The sequence below is a fragment of the Littorina saxatilis genome, linkage group LG4, assembly GCF_037325665.1.
Source record: "Littorina saxatilis isolate snail1 linkage group LG4, US_GU_Lsax_2.0, whole genome shotgun sequence".
Lineage (NCBI taxonomy): Eukaryota > Metazoa > Mollusca > Gastropoda > Littorinimorpha > Littorinidae > Littorina > Littorina saxatilis.
Genome location: NC_090248.1, coordinates 16,349,332 through 16,370,172, shown reverse-complemented (window position 1 = coordinate 16,370,172; position 20,841 = coordinate 16,349,332). Strand labels below are relative to the sequence as shown.

Here is a 20,841-nt window from a genome sequence, read left to right as displayed (position 1 = left end):
ATGCTTGCGCAATTAGATGACGTCAAGATGTTTTGACGTCATGCATCGTGACGTCATCCCCTCTCTTAGGCATCTCTCGTGCCATGGCATGTGTGTGTATGTGCACAAGTGTGTGTGTGTGTGTGTGTGTATGTGTGTGTGTGTGTGTGTGCGTGTGTGTGTATGCGTGTGCATGTGTCTGCGTGCGCACGCGTGTATGTGTGCATGCGTGTGTACGTGTATGTGTGTACGAGAGAGAAAGAGAGAGAGAGAGAGAAAACAAAAGATAGTGTAGCCTATATCTGAGCGTGTGTGTGTGTGTGTGAGGGTTTGTGTCTGTCTAAGTGCCTGTGCATGTGTTTTGTGTGCATGAATGATAAGTGTGTGTGTAAGTGTGTGTGTGTGTATATAAGAGAGAGAGGGAAAAGAAAGCGTATGTGCATATGTGTGTGTGTGTACGTGTGTGTTCGTGTGTGTGTGTGAGGTTGTGTGTGTGTTTGTGTGTGTGTGCGCGTGTGCGTGTGTATGACTGTGCGTGTGAGTGAGTGTTGTGTGTGTGTTAGTGTTAGTGTGTGTGTGTGTGAGAGAGAGAGAGAGAGAGAGAGAGAGAGAGAGAGAGAGAGAGAGAGAGAGAGAGAGAGAGAGATTTGTCTTTCGCTGGGGTATGCAGTGCCTTGGCGTTGCACTTCTACTTAATTTCTATTTTGTTTACATTTTATTTGACTTAACCGTTTCTGATGTATATTTTGCCAATGAAAATTTTTTTTAATCAAAAGTAATCCTCATCAAAAATATCTGTGAAATTTGGTAGCAATCCTTTATCAAACTAAGGAGAGAAAAAAATAACAAGAAAAGCAAATCCTTACACGACTAGCCTTCGCATGTCCCATTACAGTGGACCCACCCCCCCAAAAAAACCCAGAAGACTCCCTCCCTTCTTACCCCTCCCTCCCTGGACTACCCTAACCGATAGAAGACTCCCTCCCTTTTAAGACCCCCAACCCCGGATAAGACCCTCCACCTTTTCAAGACCCTGTTTTCTGATATCCTGTTCATCCTCTGTCAGTTTACCCCCATTTTAAGTCTCCTCTTTTTAAGACCTGATTTTCTCATGTTTTTGTATGTTTTAAAAGGAGGATTCCACTACATATGACCCCCCCCCCCCCCAAAAAAAAAACCCACACACACACACACAAAAACCAACAAAAACCAACAACACCCCCAGCTTCATAAACTAATGTTCAAGTAAACATTCACTCGGACTGATTGACACAAACTTGATCCTGCATCAATCTATTTAGTTATTCAACTCTAATAACATTTCACATACACTACTCACAAAAAGTTAAGGATCACTATGAGAAAACAGGTGCTCAATAAAATCAGTTCGCTACTGTTATTTATTTCTCAGTCAAACCAAATTGTTATGAATTCTTGTTCAGCTGTAAGTGGGCAATGTTGTGTTAGTGGGAAAAATTGCACGGTATCTCTACTACTGAGCTTGGTAGCAAAAGAAAAAGCGGAAATTTGCGAAAAAGGACCTTGTTTTGGACCGTTCAGCCCGAACACATTGCACAAGCCACATGGAAAAACCATTATGCACGTGCAAGCACTGTTGTTTATGTGTGAGATGCTGTCACTTGCTTGGCTTTTTGAGAAGACATACCACCAGTATTAGGCATTATCTGACAATGCCTCCACGACGAACATTGAACGAGTTTGAGAGGGGACGAGCTGTTGCATGGTTCCAAGATGGTGTCCCCAAGCGAGAAGTGGCCAGGCGACTTCACGTGTCAATCTCGGTCATTGTCAGACTGATTCAACGTTTCACAGCCATTGGGAGGGTCCAGGAAAGACGCAGACCTGGGCGACCAAAGAAGACAACTCCACGTGAAGATCGTCTCATTGAACGACTAGCCTTGCAAACAAGAACAGCCTCTTCCAGCATTATTCGAAGGCAGCTGAGGGTGGCTACTAACACCAACATCCGCCAGCAGACCATACGGAATCGCCTTCATGGGTTTAACCTCCGTTCTCGTCGCCCAGCTGTACGGCCACGCTTAACTCCAGCCCATAGGGCAGCACGCCGCGCCTTCTGCAGACGTCACGTGAGGTGGACACGTCAGCAATGGTCCCAGGTCCTGTTCAGTGATGAATCACGCTTCACCCTGAACCACAACGACGACCGACTGAGGGTCTGGAGGCGCCAAGGGGAACGCTACATTGACGCCACTGTCCAAGAAAAGGTGGCCTTTGGTGGAGGTTCTGTAATGGTCTGGGGGTCCTTCAGCCTTCACCACAGAACACCCTTGTTTCATGTACAGGGTAACTTGACTCGCCTCCGATACCGGGATGAGATCCTTCGACCGCTGGCTGTGCCTACACTGCAGCAGATGGGACCGCAGGCCGTCTACCAGGATGACAACGCTCGCCTCCACAGGGCAAGGGTGGTCAACGACCTCCTGCAGCAGTCTGAAGTCAACAGAATGGAGTGGCCAGCATGCAGTCCCGATCTCAACCCGATTGAGAACCTCTGGGATGAGTTGGATCGCAAAGTGAGGAGCAACCACCCCCCTCCCAGGGATGTCCAGCACCTCTACCAGATGCTGCAGGCTGAGTGGCAGGCGCTTCCGCAGAGGATCTTCACCACCCTGGTCAACTCTATGAGGTCTCGCTGCGTCGAGTGCCAGAACAGCCAGGGCGGTTACACGCATTACTGAACTTTTGGGAGCATCTGAATGCCATGTCTTGTGATTTCAACGACTTTGTGAAATTAAATTTCGATACGTACACACTTTGATAAAATGTACAGACCAAACGATTGCTCGAAATTGAAGGAAATGTTGTGTCGTTATCACTAAAGCATTGAATTAAACGTTTGCCAAATACCAACGCATTGGCTTTCTTATTTGGAAAGTTATGAATTTGTGTGCAAGTGATCCTTAACTTTTTGCGAGTAGCTTATATACAGTACAAACTTGCACCACCCCCAACCTCTTTCCCACCACCATCACTACACGTGACATACTCAATATCCAACAAATTCTGAAAAAAAAAGATTTTTTTTTACAAGAACCATAATAATTAGTTTTGTTATCATTTTCAGGAGTTTTCATTCACAAACACCTGGGAAATAAATCTCATGTTCCCCATGCAATAAATCGAGGTGGTGAATGGGTTTGAGCTTTCAGGTGAAACGTGGATTGTCAAAGTAAAAGCCAATCAGGCTGATTGTTTGATGTGTGGAACCATCGCAGCTTTGGATTTGTGTTTCCGAGGACAACGATTGTAAGCATTCACTCTCAAAGACCCAATCAATGTTGATAATTACCGCGGCGACTCATGGTCAATTTGCAACTTATCTCTGTAATCGCAAAATCCACAACGAAAAGTCATAAACACTTAAAAGAAAAGAAATATGCTCAACACTTACTGAACTCACAGGTATGATCGCAGCTCTGTACATTTTCAGACTGGAAGAAAAGCGTCAACAAGCTACGTTTGACGTCACATACAAATTTGACGTGTTATCTCGTGCTACTGTGACGATGGTTTGTGGCCCGGAGTTGGATTCTAAAAATTCATCTCCCTGTGGGTTATTGTGCATTTTGTTGCACAACCAAAATGATGACAAAAACGATGTTTGGTAGCTTGTTGTCAGACCAGCACTTTGTTGTTGGTCCTCGGGGAGCATATCGCCTTTTGTCTCATATTTATCAACCGCGGCCTTCGGCCTTGGTCGATAAAGATGAAACAAAAGACGATATGGTCCCCTTGGACCAACAAAAAAGCTGGTCTGTCAACAAGCCACCAAACATCTTATATTGTTGACCTAATTGATTTTGGGCTGGCCAAGACAATACATATGTACTCAGCCACTTGTGTGACCTCATTTCTGTCACTATGACATCATAACATGTCATCACCAATACTCTAGCCAAGACTAGTGTCTGCACTAAGCTGTGATAAAAATCAAACAATGACATCATAGTTCAAGACTTCTTTTCTTGATAGCTCAGTGGATATTTTCAGGGGTGAAAATGTTCTCCAGCAAACATTTTCATGCTGTGCGTGAAATTTTACAAAAACAATCTAAATTTTGAGGCTTTTTCTCCCAAAATATTTTAGAAAACCTCTTCTTCTTCTTTGTTCATGTGCTGAAACTTCCATGTTCCCTCATGTTTTTGCACGACTGGATTTGTACGTGCATGACCGTTTTTACCCCGCCACTGAGGCAGCCATACGTCGATTCCGGGTATTTTCGTGTTTCTATTACCCACCGAACTCTGACATGGATTACAGGATCTTTTCCGTGCACACTTGGTCTTGTGTTTACATGTACACACGAAGGGGGATAAGACACTAGCAGGTCTGCACATAAGTTGTCCTGGGAGATCGAAAAAAATCTCCGCCCTTAACCCACCAGGCGGACGCGGCCAGGATTTTAACTCACGTCCTTCTCATTCACGACTTGTTTGCTTGACCTTTCGGATTTGGGGCTGGGCCGCTATTGCGCGGGGCCGCTATTGCGCGAATCTAACCCTAACCCTAACCCAACCCTAACCCTAAAGATTCGCGCAATAGCGGCCCCGCGCAATAGCGGCCCCGCGCAATAGCGGGCCGACCCCTCGGATTTCATGGGGGCTGCCATTTTGTTTTCATCTCCAAAGTGTGTTCCGGTTTGTGACGTAAGCTTATATCTGAAACCGGTTTAAAACACCACTAGGCGGAAACCCCAAAATAATGACAGCCGCCTTTTTCGAAATAACATTTTCAGAGATTGTACACAAAAACAACGCCCGAACGGAAAGATAGAATGTGGCTTTCGCTAGATTGCAAGTCACGCTTTTCACTTTTCCAATGGAGACAACCGCTGAGAGTGAGGAAACGACACTGTTCGACTTCGAAATCTCCAGTCGCAGACGACCTTCGCTTTCGCAGTACAGTCTATAGGCAGGTGCAATGTTACTCATTTCGATCAGCTCGTTTTCGTATATTTTTTGCATTCAGATCAATTAGAATGATTGGAATCAAAGCAGGAATGACTTCAGCATGCAAATGCATTTATTTGGCGAAATCAGTACAGCAGTAAGCTAGATTCTTTCCCTTCAGTTTGTTTGCGTGACTGAATTTTGTCTTCAAGAATGTACCACTTGCTTGATTTTGATTGTTTGTTCAGCTCGTTGGCACGAAATTCATCTTGCAAAATATCAATTTATTGAATGATAACAGAATAAGTGAAGTTCAAATATTTATCTGCTTGTAAAAACAATCGCAAGGATAGATCTATCTGCTTCATTGACAGACAGATTTTTATTGAATTTCAAAAGCATAGTAACTCGGTTTGCAGACTCTCTGATTAGATCTATCTTGTGTTTGTGTTCTTAGATTAATTGGCCATGTGGGCTGTTTACAATCATAATATTGTGTTGGTTTGTGCTGGTGCAATCTGCAGATCAATTAAAGGGGATTGACCACATGGTGATGTAGTGATCAATGCAACATGTGTTCACCACTCAACATTGCCTTCTACCAATCTCAATGGCAAAACAAAAGGTACAGTAACATGCTTGTGATTTCACATTAAGTAATGTCTGTGGCGATCAACATAGTTTTTAACTCTAGTCTAACTGATCATGCTTATTAGTATTCAATTATACGATACATTCTCCGCCCCAGCTCCACCCTCACCCCATAGCACTGCACTCTACACTACAGTCCAACAACTACTCCTTTAAAAGCCCCCCCCCTCCCCCTCCCACCCTAGGTGCAACATATGTTGCCTTATGCACATGTGTGTGGTAATAGGGAGTGCTCTAATAGTTCCAGAACATACCCGACCACACTCATACCAGGGCCGGACTACAGGGGGAGGGGGGTGTTACGGGGGTTGCGCAACATGTACCTCACTTATTTAATTTTTGTATATTATTGTTTATACAACTCCTGTAATGCAACGGAGGGGTGGATTAAATCTAGTTGATTATTTTTAGACAAGTGAGAAATTAGAACGAACTACTTTGATTACACCAAAATCACACGTGGATTATTCGAAGTACCGTACTTTCCGGGTGACAAGGCGCTTCGTTATACAAGACGCACCCCCTTCTTTTTAAAAAAAATTGTAATCCCGTCACCCATTGGGCGCAGGGGGCCGATAGGGCGCACCAAAATTGAAAAAGTATACCGGTAACAAACGGTCGAAGAATGAAAATAAGCCGCACATTAAAGGCAGATCCATTGTTTATAGACACGACCTTCTTCCAAGGGGTCAATGACCCAGTTTTTGCCATGAGAGGTGGTTCCCCTGTCATATCTGAGAGAGGAAACACTTCCTGCACCGGGGTCATGCAGTGACCGAGTTTAACAGAGTGGAAATATGTGTGCTCTGTGTGTGCCGCGAGATCAAAGGCATTGTGATAGCTGGGTGGCCTTGTTTATAGACACGACCTTCTTCCCAGGGGTCAATGACCCAGTTTTTGCCATGAGAGGTGGTTCCCCTGTCATATCTGAGAGAGGAAACACTTCCTGCACCGGGGTCAGTGACCGGTCAGTGACCGAGTTTAACAGAGTGGAAATATGTGTGTTCTGTGTGTGCGGCCAGATCAAAGGCAGGTCCATTGTGATAGCTGGGTGGCTTGAGAGCTCGAGGAAACTTGGCCAGGGCAGTACCTAGTAGCTGAAACATGCATTATCACAAGTTGTTTGACTGGTACTCAGGCGGTCTCTTTGATTTTTATCGTATTTCATACACGGATTAGACGCTTCGTTATACAAGACCAGGGGTCGAACTCGAGGAAAAAAGTCGCGCCTTATGACCTGGAAAGTACGGTAAGAATAAAGAGGGCTAAAAAATAATCAATACTAGAATTTATTTTTAGAACATGACATCATTTGAAACCCAGACGATTGGACCCTGTTGCGGAAGAATACAACGTTGACTCAAAACTGTAACAACAATGGCTGACGTGTATAAAGTACACGCATACCTCGCCAGGTTTGTTTTTGTGACTAGTCGACAGACGATGCCATTTGCTTTGTGTGTGTTTTTGTTGTTGCTTACTGTACATGACATACATTACGTTTAAAATCCAGTTCTTTAACAGGCAACAAACCTTGCAAATTTCCAGAAGCTGCAATCTGAAGCGACCTATCTCTGATTCTAGCAGACGATCTCTCCAATGTTTAACACAAAATCAGCAAACTCTCCTGTCACATAGAACGTCCATTATATAGTGCAATGTTGAAATGAAGTTACCGGTCTGAAACATTTAGTCGTTTCTTCTGAGACAATCCTTGTTCTCTTATCATCTACAGATTTACCGCAGTCTTCACCACGCGAATTCACAACAGAAGTCAGACTTTCGAACATACAATCTACGTAGGCAAGCATGATACATCATGACGTCATATGATTCCTAGCATATTGACGTAATGCTAAACATCCGGTGTCACGGCGTGAGTTTACACTGTCCTGAGTTTACGCTGTGGCCCCAATGCGCATGCGTCGAAATATACGTCACTTCCTGACCAAATTCACGACGCCTACAGCGTCGTGAGTTTATGATGATGTGAATTTACCAAAGCATTTTTGAGGTTGCCACGGTGACCGTCTTTGTTTCGCCGATCGCGTTCGCCACTGTATCAAAGAATTCAGTGGGAAATCGATGGGTTTGTGTTTGTCAGTGGTCTGCGAGTGTTGGAAGAAAAGGTGTAGATTTTTTTCTCAACAAATTTAGATTAGAGTTGGAATAGTGGGAATCTTGTGTTTGTTACCTTGGACTATTTATAATTATATGCTCCCACGTAGAGATTGTTTTAGTCACCCTTTTCATGTTTGTGTTTAAAAAAAACACACATAAAGCTGGATATGTTCGGAATCAGAAATGCTTCCTCTAGTTGCCAAAATCAAAATGGATACTAATGTCTTACATGCGTCTGGGTTTGAGTTGACTTAAGTGTTGTTTGTTGCAGTGACATAAATGAATTATCGTGATAATCAAAATAAAGAGAGAAATAGCAAATTGTAAATGTGTTAACATTCGGAGAAAATGTTTCAAAGAAAGCATCTGATCAGCGAACTGTTCCATCGTGCGGGTTATGATCACTAAAAACGTGATTGACACCTTCCTTACTCAAAGTGAAAACAACCGGCTTCGAGTTCGGCAAATTCACGATGGCGGAAGTGACGCATATTTCGACGCACGCGCATTGGGGCCACTGCGTAAACTCAGGACAGTGTAAACTCACGCCGTGACACCGGTTATCCCGAGTTTTTTCCGTAATACATGTCCGTGGGTTTTTCAATGTTCGGTTATTTCCGTGGCTTCATGCGGAAAGGGAACCGTCGTCTGCAATCAGTCAACGACATGGACCATTCTGGTCCTTGTTGCTGACAAAAACATGATTTGAACACAGAATGTAATGTCAAAATAGCTATATAAACGCTATTGTGTTTTAATCGTAGCAATAGGGTCCGATATTTAGACGAGACAAGTATAATGCCGACGAGTCGGAGACTAAGAATAAAGTAAAACAATAGGGACTATTTGAATGACGCGCATTTGACACTCTGAGTGATTAGGCTGAAATGAAATTGCCTACAAAATGTCGTCTGCATGACTGCATGTTCGACCCGTGTTGTTCTTTGTATAAATAGCTTAAACAATGACAACTCGTTGATTACTGGAAAATAAACCACGAGTGGGTATTTGCAGCCGCTTGGTAATTCACGAGTGTGCGGAGCACACGAGTGAATTACCAAGCGGCTGCAAATACCCATGAGTGGTTTATTTTCCAGTAATCAACTCATGGTCATTGTTTAAGCTCTATTTATTTTATGCCGTTTCATGCAAGGATCGAGCGGCCATTTTCCTATCTCAGAATATGACATACCCATCAGCTTCAGGGGGCTTTGCCCCCTGACCCCCACAAGGGGCTCTGCCCCTGGACCCTGCCAGGGGGAACATCCCCCTGGACCACCTCTGCCAACCCCCCCCCCCCCCCCCCTCCTATATTTGCCTAGTCCGGCCCTGCATACACAAGATACTGACAAAGGAACTTTTTTTTCAGTCTACATCAGGGCTGTCACCTAATTTATGCAGACTGAGGACGTTTTAGCAGCTACTGTACCACACATGTCATAAGGTAAATAAGGTATATTAGAATATTTACAAACAGTTCATTCTGTTGGTTTTTCTTGCAGCATTTATTCAGAAACTCTGTAAATTGTTGCAATTACATATGAAGATGTTCAACTTATTATTGAAGAAATAGAAACAAAATTGGTTTATTCTGTATTTGAATTTTGATCATGTGATCAGAGAAACAGTTTCTTGAACAGCCTCTTAAACTGAAAAGCTTCAATTAAGTAAGTACAAGGTCAACAGGTGACTGGAGACTCAGGCATTGATTTTTTTTAAAATATGCACAGCAATGTTTACTGTAAATTATGACAATGAGAAATTCAAATAAAGTCAGTGATGGCGCTATTACTTTTTTCAAACCGGTACGCAAACTTTTATGAACCAAACAATCCACACAAAAACGGTAGGCTGGTCATTGGAACCAGTAAGAGTCCAACTCAGAGTACAGCTTTTATAGTTTTGCCAGCGAAAATAACCCGGTAGTTCTAAAAATCAACCGGTAGGTCATACCGGCAGCCAATTTTGTTCCAGTATTGTCTCGTTTCAACCGGTAAAATACCGGTAATTACCGGTTAACGCCAATACTGAAAGTTATTACAGCTTTACATTGTTGGAGTTGTTTTGAAGTGTTTTTATCTTCAGGTGTAATTTGGTATGTGGGAGGGGGGGGGGGGGGGGTGTTTTTGGTGGTTCTGATGTTGATGATGTATGGGTGTTTTTTGTCTTAAGGTTTCATTAGTTCATTTAGGGGGGGAGGGGGGTGGTAGGGGATGTGGGGGGGGGGGGGATTTAAAGTGTTCTTTTGGCTTCCAGAGAGGTGCTTAAAGCCTGTTAAGATGGAAATGAAACAGAATAATTGATGGTAAGGGTTATCACAAGACAGCAAGGTTAATGTTGCATGCCTTTATTTTCAGTTTGAGGTTTTTTTTAACCAAATACTAGTTTTCTGATTAGTTATAATTCGCGTGAGAATATTATAAGATGTTACCTCTTTTTCCTTCTTTTTACAAGATTAGCTCATTGAGTCTGACAGGAACATAATTGAGGAATGCTTATAATTTCTTGGCCAGTTAAAAAACAACAACCTTGAATGAAGTTTACCCAGGTTAGATTATGAGCATGTCTTAATTGGGATAATGCATTTACCAGTAATTACAACGAGAGATTTACTTACAAAAACCGAAGTCATTCATAAACAATAATTATGATTACAATCACAGAGTAAGGGGAAACCATGTCATTTGATCTGGATCAGCAGCTGTAATGGTCTATATACTTGTCAAACCTGCCTGAATGTGGTTCTTTATTTCTGTATACCTAGTGTGAACGACGTTTAGGCATTTGCAGACTAATTATCGTATTGCTGTTGTTTGTTTGTGAGTTATGTTATGGTGTGACCTAAATTGTTTGGAATTTGTTGTGTATGTTCTAATTTGTAATTTGTTTCTCCATGACCCCAGAGGAACAGACTTCACAATAAAACCTTGAGACCCTGAAAATACTTGCATACTAAAATAGTAAATGTTTGGTGTGGTTTTTTTTTTTATTTATTGGGGATAGGCAAGCTCTTGAATTGTGCAAGCCTTGAGAAACTTTCCAGTCTGATATGCTCCAAAAAAGCGTGATCCTAACATGTTAATAAGATGAATAGTTGATTAAATATGTGCAGGAGCTACTTCGGCTGACCCATATGGCCAGTGTCACAATGCAGGGAAGGTGAGTTCATTAATTTATGTTTTTCCCACCTTTTATGTGTTTGATGTCAGCCGTGATTACCCAATGAGAACTTCAAAACATGTTGCTGACTTGCGAAAACCCAACCATAAATTTGATGTAGTTGTGTATCCCATAATTATAGAGGATAGAACATCTAATTCTGTGATAGCATAGCAATTTTGTGTACCTGACTAAATCTCTGCACATCACAATGAAGTCTTACTTTATGATCAGATGATTCAATACCCCCCCTCCCCCCGACCCAACAGGCACTACACACTCGCATATAGCTACTAACTCCACAATGGCATTGCAGAATCAAGCATTCAGGAGATTCAAAGGATTCACTTGTGCTCGGCCACTCGGTTGGATAGCTATCACTAGGCACAACAAAATCAATTATTGAGCTTTTTTTGGACGTTTCTGAAGCTAGGGCTTGGAAGCTTCACACACAAATATTCCTTGATTTAAAAAAAAAACACAATTCAAAACATTGTTAACATTTTTTGTCTTAATTATGTGAAATGCCCTGACCAAATCTGCGATATTGAGGCAAACACGTTGGGGTGGGCCTTTAACCAAATACTCTGAAACTAGCAGTTACTTTAAGTAATTGTACTTGTGTTGTCATTATGTACTGCTTGCACTAAATGCATTTTCTTTATCTCCTCAGAATCGAGTCACCCAGAGAAAGACCATTGACATGCAGAGCGCACAGTAAAACATATATATGGCGTGCAAGTCGGTCGACAGGTGCCATTATCATCATAACAAGAGATGCAGATCATAGTTTCTTATGTTTTATGTTGGGTGCGACTTTCGCGCATGTGCACAAGTCCCTAGATCTGCTTTAATTTTAATGTAGAATTTCATTATCAGATAATTTGAAACATTTTGTTTAATTAAATTGTAAATACGTCTAAGTCAGTTTGCAGCATTTTTTCTTTATTGTTCTTCTATATACCCTTAAAACTATCACATAGTAAAAAACAAATTGTAACAAGAAGTGTTTGTTCAAGGGAGATCATTTGAAGCTTCTTTTTTTCTTTAAATCTGTAAAATTGCATAGTGACAATCCTCCAAAAATAAAATGTCTCAAGAATAAAGGTATCTACACGGGTTTTCTACCTATTTCTTGATAGCATTGCTTTTAAGTATAATTTTTTTTCTCAGAATATTTTTTTTTTAAGTTTTATTCAAGGGAGGCAATAAAAAATGTTTACAAAAATGTGTCCAATTATAACATTTCTTGTAGCCCCAAGAAGTGTGTTTGTCTTGTGATTTATTTTATTTTATTTATTTATTTACGAGGATTTATATCGCGCACGTATCTCACCACACAAGGCGACTCAAGGCGCATGTTACCTATTAATGCCGTGTGAGATGGAATTTTTTACACAATATATCACGCATTCACATCGGCCAGTAGATCGACTGCCTTTAGGCGCTGCATCCACCTTTCACGGCCTATTATTCCAGGTCACACGGGTATTTTGGTGGACATATTTATCTACGCCTATACAATTTGAGAGCTTTAGCACTGAATGCTTTGCATCCTGGTGTGAATAGCATTGTAAAGCTTGCCTCTTGCTAATTTAGAGCAGTAAGATAGAAAGCAACCTACTCCACAATCTTCTTTCATATTCTGTGCCTTTATTTTTATATTTTGTATGTATAGACCGTACTAGAGACCAGTCTTTCACCGCTGTATAATTGATCTGGAAATCTCCGCTAAGCAGTTCAATAACATAATGTGTATAAGGCTAAAGCATTTCAGCTACTCGATCCACTCAAAATATATCTAACTACACACTCGTACTCTCTCCCTAACATAACACTTGTTCATGCAAAATTGTTTGCGGATTAGTAAAATTTGCGTGAAATATTGAATTGCGATTTGTTTGATTTTTAGAAAATTACGTAATCTTCAAAATAGATGAATGTTTACTTTTGTTTGTTTGTTTATTTGTTGCTTAACGTCCAGCCGACTACGCAGAGCCATATCAGGACGAGGAAGGGGGGGATGAAGGGGGCCACTTGTCAAGCGATTCCTGTTTACAAATGCACTAACCCATTACTTGTGTCCCAGCAGGCTTTAGTAAAACTAAATTAATACCTACTGGAAGATTACCAGTTTCCAGTATGTTAAAATAGGCTTAACCTATCTACTGCTGGACTTACATCAGAACACTAACAGATTAAACTATACATGAATCGCGAGACAAGCGGCAAGAGAAGAGATTTTTGGAAAAAATACAGGTGAATGAGCAAGAAGGCAGAAAAAAGAAAAGAATTCATGAAGAAAAAGAGAGCATGACAGGAAAGAGGAACCAAAAATCTACCTAACAGCAAACTAGAAAGCTCCTGCGGTTCCAAAAACAGGAGGGGCCTTTAATTTCATAACCGCAGTGCCCCCCCACTGCGGGAATGAATGTTTACTGAAGCGATACACTAATTATACAAGTTAATAAGAATGGTTTGTAAGATCAAATATAAACCAGCAATACAACTGCTGTCGACAGATTACCCCCCTTGTCTTCTCTGTCTGTTGGGTCAAACTACAACAGACATTTCTCTTCTAGTGGCTCCATAGCATGAGATACAGGCTCTGAGGCAGAAACTTCTTCGTTCTGAACTTGAATACATCGGTTCCTCTCAGTTACATTATGGTCTTTTAATTCCTTCTTCCGTTTCAATGAAACAGGTAATCAAGCCATTAGTGTTGCATACTGTATCAAGTTCTGGTGTATTAGCGATCGAGACGTTTACGAAGTAGTTGCAGAGTCGATGTTTGTACCTTTCTGGTCAGTTATCAGGAGATAAAAAAAACAAATGACATGTATGCAACATAAGGGCTTGATAAAAGGCTGAGAAACTTGATGCCTCACCTGTCTCGGTTGCTATTCTTCATCGTTCATAGCATATAGCAATACCATTTGTTGTGTAGAATCAATGTTATTTTTTCTGAAATAAAATATTCATGAAGAGGGTTCGATTCTGATCGAGTGAATATATGTGTCAAAAGCTGAATAAAGCAATGCGTTTGTGTCTTTGACTGGTGAAGTAGAGCTAAAGCTTTTTGTGCTGGATGTAAGCTCAGTTGGTTTTATCACACACACACACACACACACACACACACACACACACACACACACACACACACACACACACACACACACACACACACAAAACCCTGATGTTTGTCAAAAATGTTGCATGTTCCTGCTTCACACACAAATGCCTGCACAAAAGCACACAAATGTACACGTACCTACCTACATACCCGTGCAAACAATCTACCACTGCAACACCACAGCCCCACACATTCATCCAAAGGTTGTCTGAATATTTAATACTGGCAATCTTGGTACTGAACGGGGAACTCTACTTTCATGGCGTATGTGGTCTAGGTCTCATTTTATACATGCTATTAAACCACCCTTACAAAATAAAAAGCCACACATCGTGTAAGCTAATCGACTAAACAAAAACCAGACACGCGAACAAACAAAAAACGAACACTTTGATTTTCAACAAACTTAATAACAGATTTAGGAATTTGGTCGATGCTTAGATCAAGAAAAACACCAGCTCACTTTATGGGAAAAAAATTGCGATTTGAATAGTGCTGTTTCATGAGTTCCAGATCTAGACTGACAAGGTAGTAGAACATTTATTTTTAGCTAGCAAAATCGAACTTGCCCTGCAGTCTCCTTAGGCCGCTTTCCCTGCCACCGGGGGTGGCAGTTTGGCGGGGGGAGGGCCGTAGTCGGCACACTGGGAGTGGAACTTGACGAAATGGCTAAGGCCTAGTACGATAGCTTCTCTCCGGATTGACGTACAAACAGCGTCAGGGCCGCTTCAAACTTACATACGGATTACGATTCATATCCCCAGTTTCTCATGTTGGTAACCACAGGCTATTTGTCAGATGTGTCGTTCTCCCACATTTGAACGATGCTGTAGTGCGAGCCGGTCAAAATGCCCTTTAGTTGTCAAACCACGTTCTCTTTTTCTTGTTACCAACCTTTTACGCGCAAACTGTTTTGCGTTCTGGACCGGAACCACAGAATTCTGTGACCGGAACACACTTTGGAGATGATCATTAATTATTTCTGATTGGACAATAATGCCGACGCCCACATGACCCTAACTACAATGTCAAGGTCGGAAAGTCGTGAATAATTAGGAGGCCCATGTCTTATCCACTAGGCCACTGCGCCCATCGAGAAAACCTCAACTTAAAGGTTTTATGAACATGACCCAGCTGTGACGCTAAACTTTGACCAAACATGGGTCATATCGGCAGATTATCAAAACCCTTGTAGTGTGCAAAGTTTCAAAGCACTTAATAAGCTTCAAAAACACCTGAGATAATGTCAACGTCAAGTTTTTTTGAATCGAACATGACCCCGCTGTGACCCCAAAATTTGCGGAGGGTCAACCAAACTGGGATCATGTCGGATGATCATCAAACCCTAGCAGTGTGCAAAGTTTCAAAGGTCTAGCTTCAAAAACATCCGAGATAACTTTAACGTTAAGTTTTCATGCATCAAACATGACCCCGCTGTGACCCCACATTTGCAGAGGGTCAACCAAACTGGGATCATGTCGGGAAATCATCAAACCCTAGAAGTATATGCAAAGTTTCAAAGCTCTAGCTTAAAAAACATCCAAGATAATATGAATGTTTTTTGTCCACCTCCGGCCATCCATATACTGCTCATTACTAAGACTCACTGATTACTCAGAAAAGTCAAAAATGATGTGTAAATTACTAGTTTATTCCTAATGGCACACAGAGTGAAGGTGTTAAAGTTCACCAACTTAAAAATTCAACATCTTGACCTTCTACACATGCTGTCACCGCAAATGCAACACACTGAGACCACCATGTAAGTACGAGCTTGTAGAACAGATTTGTTGTTAAGGATAATCTGATTTTAAACTGTCAACCTCCCTACTACAAGCATTTTGGCACCTAAATTTATTATTCATCCTCCTGTACATCTGCACTTTCAACTCTCAGTGGTGGGCTTGTGCAGTGGAAGTGAACTTTGACTAATCCTATGAGCCTATACAACAAACAGAAATCGAAAATTTTAAGAGTAAATTTTGATTTGATTAATATACTTACCCGACTCACATATAGCATTAACCTCTGGTTTAAGTGCCGAGACGCTGAACTACGCTTCACCCCTTAAGGGGAAGTAACCCTAAAAAAGAACAGCCCAGAACCCGCAAGCTGGGTCACAGGTCAAGGCCATACCGTCACGTGACTGATCACGCGAGACCGCCGCCGCCATGTTGGAAATACCTCACTCGAACGAAGCGAAACGTTCATTTTTAGGGTAAATTAGAGCGGGGTAGGCGGGAGGGTATTAACGATGTGAGTCGGGTAAGTATATTAATCAAATCAAAATTTACTCTTAAAATTTTCGATTAAAACCCAATGCCCCCTGAACCGCCCGGCATGGCCCGCTGGAAGTGCCCTATGAAATCCCTGAAACGCCCCGCATGGCCCGCTAAACACTTGGTCACCTACTTTCACTTTCGCTTTGAGCCTTACCCATAAGGCCTTGCGACCGGATGTGATTAATGCACTTCCTTCCGGCTGCTTCATTCTAGCGTTTGCAGAGTTTGAATCGATGCAATAGTGTGTTAGCTGTGAATTTTCAAAGTTTGAGATTTTTTTTTTCTGACAAAATTGCGTTGAACGAAGGTTTGGAAGTATGGTGTTCGATCATGGGGAACTCAGATGACGATTCTGACATGCCTTTCGAAGGTTTTCTACTTGAAGAGGTGAAAGGGGATGAGTCTTGACATCGATCTGGGTGTTGTTATTCGACAACAGGACTTTCGGGAGGATTTTTCTGGGAGTTTTCAACATATATTGGTGTAAATGAGGACTGAAGGCTGACACGTTGGACGTTTTTGAAGAACACTTGCTGGATTTTTTTTTAAACAACATTTATTACATCGGAAGTGGACAGAACATACTTGCATATGAAACTATAGTGTATTCTCGAGTTATTCTGCCATCTTCTATATAAATGTGAGTACTCTATGATTTTATATGAATTGTTTTGTTTTGTATGTATGCATGTTGTGCGGAGTAGTTTCCCTTTGCTCAGGATTTAGAAGGCATCCTGCCATTTTTTTGTCAGGGGGCATTGGGTTAAAATACATATCTTATCCCGACTCACATATAGCAGATTGCTAATGTAGGTGGTGGGGAAGAAACTTACTCTACAAGTTGGAGAGAACCTGCCCTGCGGCTACCATAGCCGGAAGAGTGTTGGTCCCATCCTGACGAGTAAACAGATTCTCAGTGAAACTCACTTATTTCTGGTAAGAATCCGGCCTGCTTCAACCATGACTGGTAAGCAACCACTACCATCCCAGCGGGTATTAGAAAACCCGCCAAAAGTAGTAAAGAAAGATGTCCTAAAAAACGTCCAAAACACCCATGTGAGGCCGATCGAGATTTGCCTGGTCGCAGAACCGCCGAATAAAAGAGCCCAAGCTCAGGCCCCACGAGTTCTAGGCGAACTCGAGGAAGGACAGAACGCTCCCCCCCCTCATTTGACTGCCACACTCATAAGCTTGTTTAATGAGTGTGAAAGCCCATCTAGCCAGTGCTTCTTTGCAAAAATTTGATTCTATCCGTCCAAAACGAAAGAAGCAAAGAACTGGTCTGGCACTCCAAAATGAGCCATGCCAGACGAGTATGTTCAAAATACTCAATATCTTGCGTGAGACCCAAAAAGTACGTAAATCACTGCCCCATCAAGGAGAAGTGAGCACCGACAAAAAAGAGTATACGAGCCTTCCTATAAAAGAAAGGCTTGCATGTCTCAAAATTCTATGTCTCTTAACAAAAGAGCTCTAAAAGAAGAAGAAATCCCAAGCTGGGACTGATAATCAAAAGACAAAAGGCTTGAAGACAGGGCCCTTTTCACGCTGGGCGTAAAAAGATAAATGTCCTGTCTAGTACTGACGACGTTTCTCCAGACTAATGAAACATCGTCTTCCGTCAACAACAAAAGTTCGTGGAACCTCTTAGCATCCTCCTGAACTTTTTTTTGTTTTTTTTGTTTTTTTTGGTTGCAACCACTCATAGATTGCTAATGATAGTAAAAAACCACCAGATAAGGTCAAATTAGATAAAGTCTGTTGAGACCTGAGTGAAAAACCTTAAGATTCGTGAGTTACGTCTTCCAGAAACCGGAAAGAGCGCCAACCTCACTGACCTGTCTTCATCGTGGCTGACGAAAAGAGTGAACAATCTCTTGCAATCAGCAAGACCAGGAAGACAGTCCTAACTCAAAAGAGAGCTGAGAAAGTTCGGAAGACAACAAGACATGTCTTCCGATGCGAGCGAGTAAAACAAAATGAACCTGTGCGTCTCCCGCTTGAATAGAACAAAGAGTTCCAAATGACCACAAGTGAAACACCCTCCGAGGAGTGAAGCACTAACGGATTATGGCTTGAGTAAACCACAGCACCATAGTCCCATGAGGTAGACCCTAATGTTCGTAATGAACCAGAGGCAAACACCTGTCCCCTGCTCAATGGATAGATGCAAGACAAACAACCATCTGGCCTTACTAGACTCTTTACAAAGAAGAGTCGAAAGAACGTCTTAAAACCGTAAACAAAGGAAATAATTTGTAGATCGGCGAGACTGCAACCTCTCATCAAACAAGAAGGGCAAAGCCCATACGACTCACATGCTTTACACATTTTTCCTACCAAAATACATGTGACCTTGACCCAAGGTCAAGGTCATCCAAGGTCATGCAACACAAAGCTGTTAATTCAAGACATAGGAAGTACAATGGTGCTTATTGGCTCTTTCTACCATGAGATATGGTCACTTTTAGTGGTTCACTACCTTATTTTGGTCACATTTCATAAGGGTCAAAGTGACCTTGACCTTGATCATATGTGACCAAATGTGTCTCATGATGAAAGCATAACATGTGCCCCACATAATTTTTAAGTTTGAAACAGTTATCTTCCATAGTTCAGGGTCAAGGTCACTTCAAAATATGTATACAATCCAACTTTGAAGAGCTCCTGTGACCTTGACCTTGAAGCAAGGTAAACCAAACTGGTATCAAAAGATGGGGCTTACTTTGCCCTATATATCATATATAGGTGAGGTATTCAATCTCAAAAACTTCAGAGAAAATGTGAAAAATGTGAAAAATAGCTGTTTTTTAGGCAACATTTATGGCCCCTGCGACCTTGACCTTGAAGCAAGGTCAAGATGCTATGTATGTTTTTTGTGGCCTTGTCATCATACACCATCTTGCCAAATTTGGTACTGATAGACTGAATAGTGTCCAAGAAATATCCAACGTTAAAGTTTTCCGGACGGACGGATGTCCGGACGGACGGACGGACGGACGGACGACTCGGGTGAGTACATAGACTCACTTTTGTTTCGCATGTGAGTCAAAAATGAACCGAGATTGCTCATCAACAAACCAATGCGGCTAAAGCAAAAGCGGCAAAAGTCTTAACTTAATTTTTACTAGCAAGCAGCTATGAAAAATTTAATCGACAAGGAAGGAAGCTAGCGTCAAAGTGGGCGCTTGCTGTTGCCGAGCATGGAACGATCAGTGCCTAAGGCTGTCCACTCAAAACTGATTAGGACGAACCCTGTAGGCTAGCGTTAAAACATAATGTCAAAGTATGTGAGACCTCGGGAAGGCGTGAAGCCGCTCCGGCCTAGGAGATAGACGTCAGCTCAAGAAAGACGTGACCGATCTCCTCCCGATAAACGAGTGATACCTGAGTACAAGATATCAAGCCCTCATTGACGAGGAAAAAACCCTCAAGATAGAGCATAAGTGTCCCTGAAGTTCCTAAACCATAAGGGACAACCACCCACCAAAGAACCAAGCTGTGAACCCAGCTTGACCCAAACGAATTAGCCAAAAGTAGGCTACTGCCGGTGCATGACCTGCTTTGAGTGTCTATCCAAGCAAGGCCGAGTGTATGACGCAGTCCTGCTTCCTGCGTTAAGAGTCCAAGTCTAAGAAAGACAAGGCCTCATAACCCTCATGGGGTGTGACAGAAAAAGCCAAAGAAAGACCATGGCTATGAACTGGACCGTCATTACCCGTCGAGTAAGTTAGACAAGAGTGCCAACACCGGCAGTCCTGTTGCCCACAAACTGACTTTAAACACTTCTTGCCAAAACAGAAGTAGTTAAAAGAAAGACCGAACGACCTCCTAAAGAGGCCAAAAAAGAGTGCACCCAAAGGCCGACAGCTGTCGTGAATGACCGTCTCTCTACTCAAATAAAGTCTGTCATCCACTTTCTACCTAAGTAGAATGCTGATCAGACTCGTAGTAATCCAAAAAAAAAAAAAAGTTTCGTGATAAAAAGATATCTGTGTGCTCAGCGAAACGGAAAACGATAAGTCCAAACTGACCACAAGTTATCCTCTCCAGTCCATGCATGAGCAGATGGAGATAGTACGAGGAAGCCGCGATTCTGGTTGTACGTCAGCAACCGAACGTGCGGAAAACACAATGGCCGAAGCCTGGAGAGGCATGAACAAAATGGCTAAAAGCCGTAGTGCCCGTAGGTCAGTCTGCTTGTAGGCAAATGACTACGCAACAAAGCCAAAACAGAAAACAAAGAACGACTGGACGGCATACTGGAAACCAGGAAGCCAACCTGTCAAAAGATTCCAAAGACGAAGTGTCTTCAAGAAAAAATCTGGAATAAATTTTGCTGCCAAATCGAGAGTAACCCTGAGTTTGGCCGAAAAACCAGACCTAGTCTGTTCATCGATGAAAGACCAAAAGTCAGACGCGGGGACCGACGCAAGCCGTATCATAGATGCCATCACGTACAAAACCCTTACCATCCGAGACAGCCGAAGCGGAACAGGACGTAAGATACAAGGCATCACTGCCCCCAACGACCTAGAACCCCAAAGGGCTGACGTTGGAAGTTGCGGACAGGAAAGAACAAAGT

General features: G+C 42.2%; 1 protein-coding gene and 1 long non-coding RNA gene across 4 annotated transcripts in view; one reads left to right on the top strand and one right to left on the bottom strand.

Annotated features, from left to right (window-relative positions):
- LOC138964089 (ankyrin repeat domain-containing protein 26-like) overlaps window positions 1-20,841 on the bottom strand; it is a 609,546-nt gene that overhangs the window by 145,393 nt on the left and 443,312 nt on the right. The gene's annotated exons all lie outside the window — the stretch shown is intronic.
- Window positions 9,020-11,737, top strand: LOC138964104 (uncharacterized). The gene is made up of 3 exons (XR_011455017.1): window positions 9,020-9,126; window positions 10,795-10,841; window positions 11,515-11,737. It is a non-coding gene; the product is annotated as an uncharacterized lncRNA (long non-coding RNA).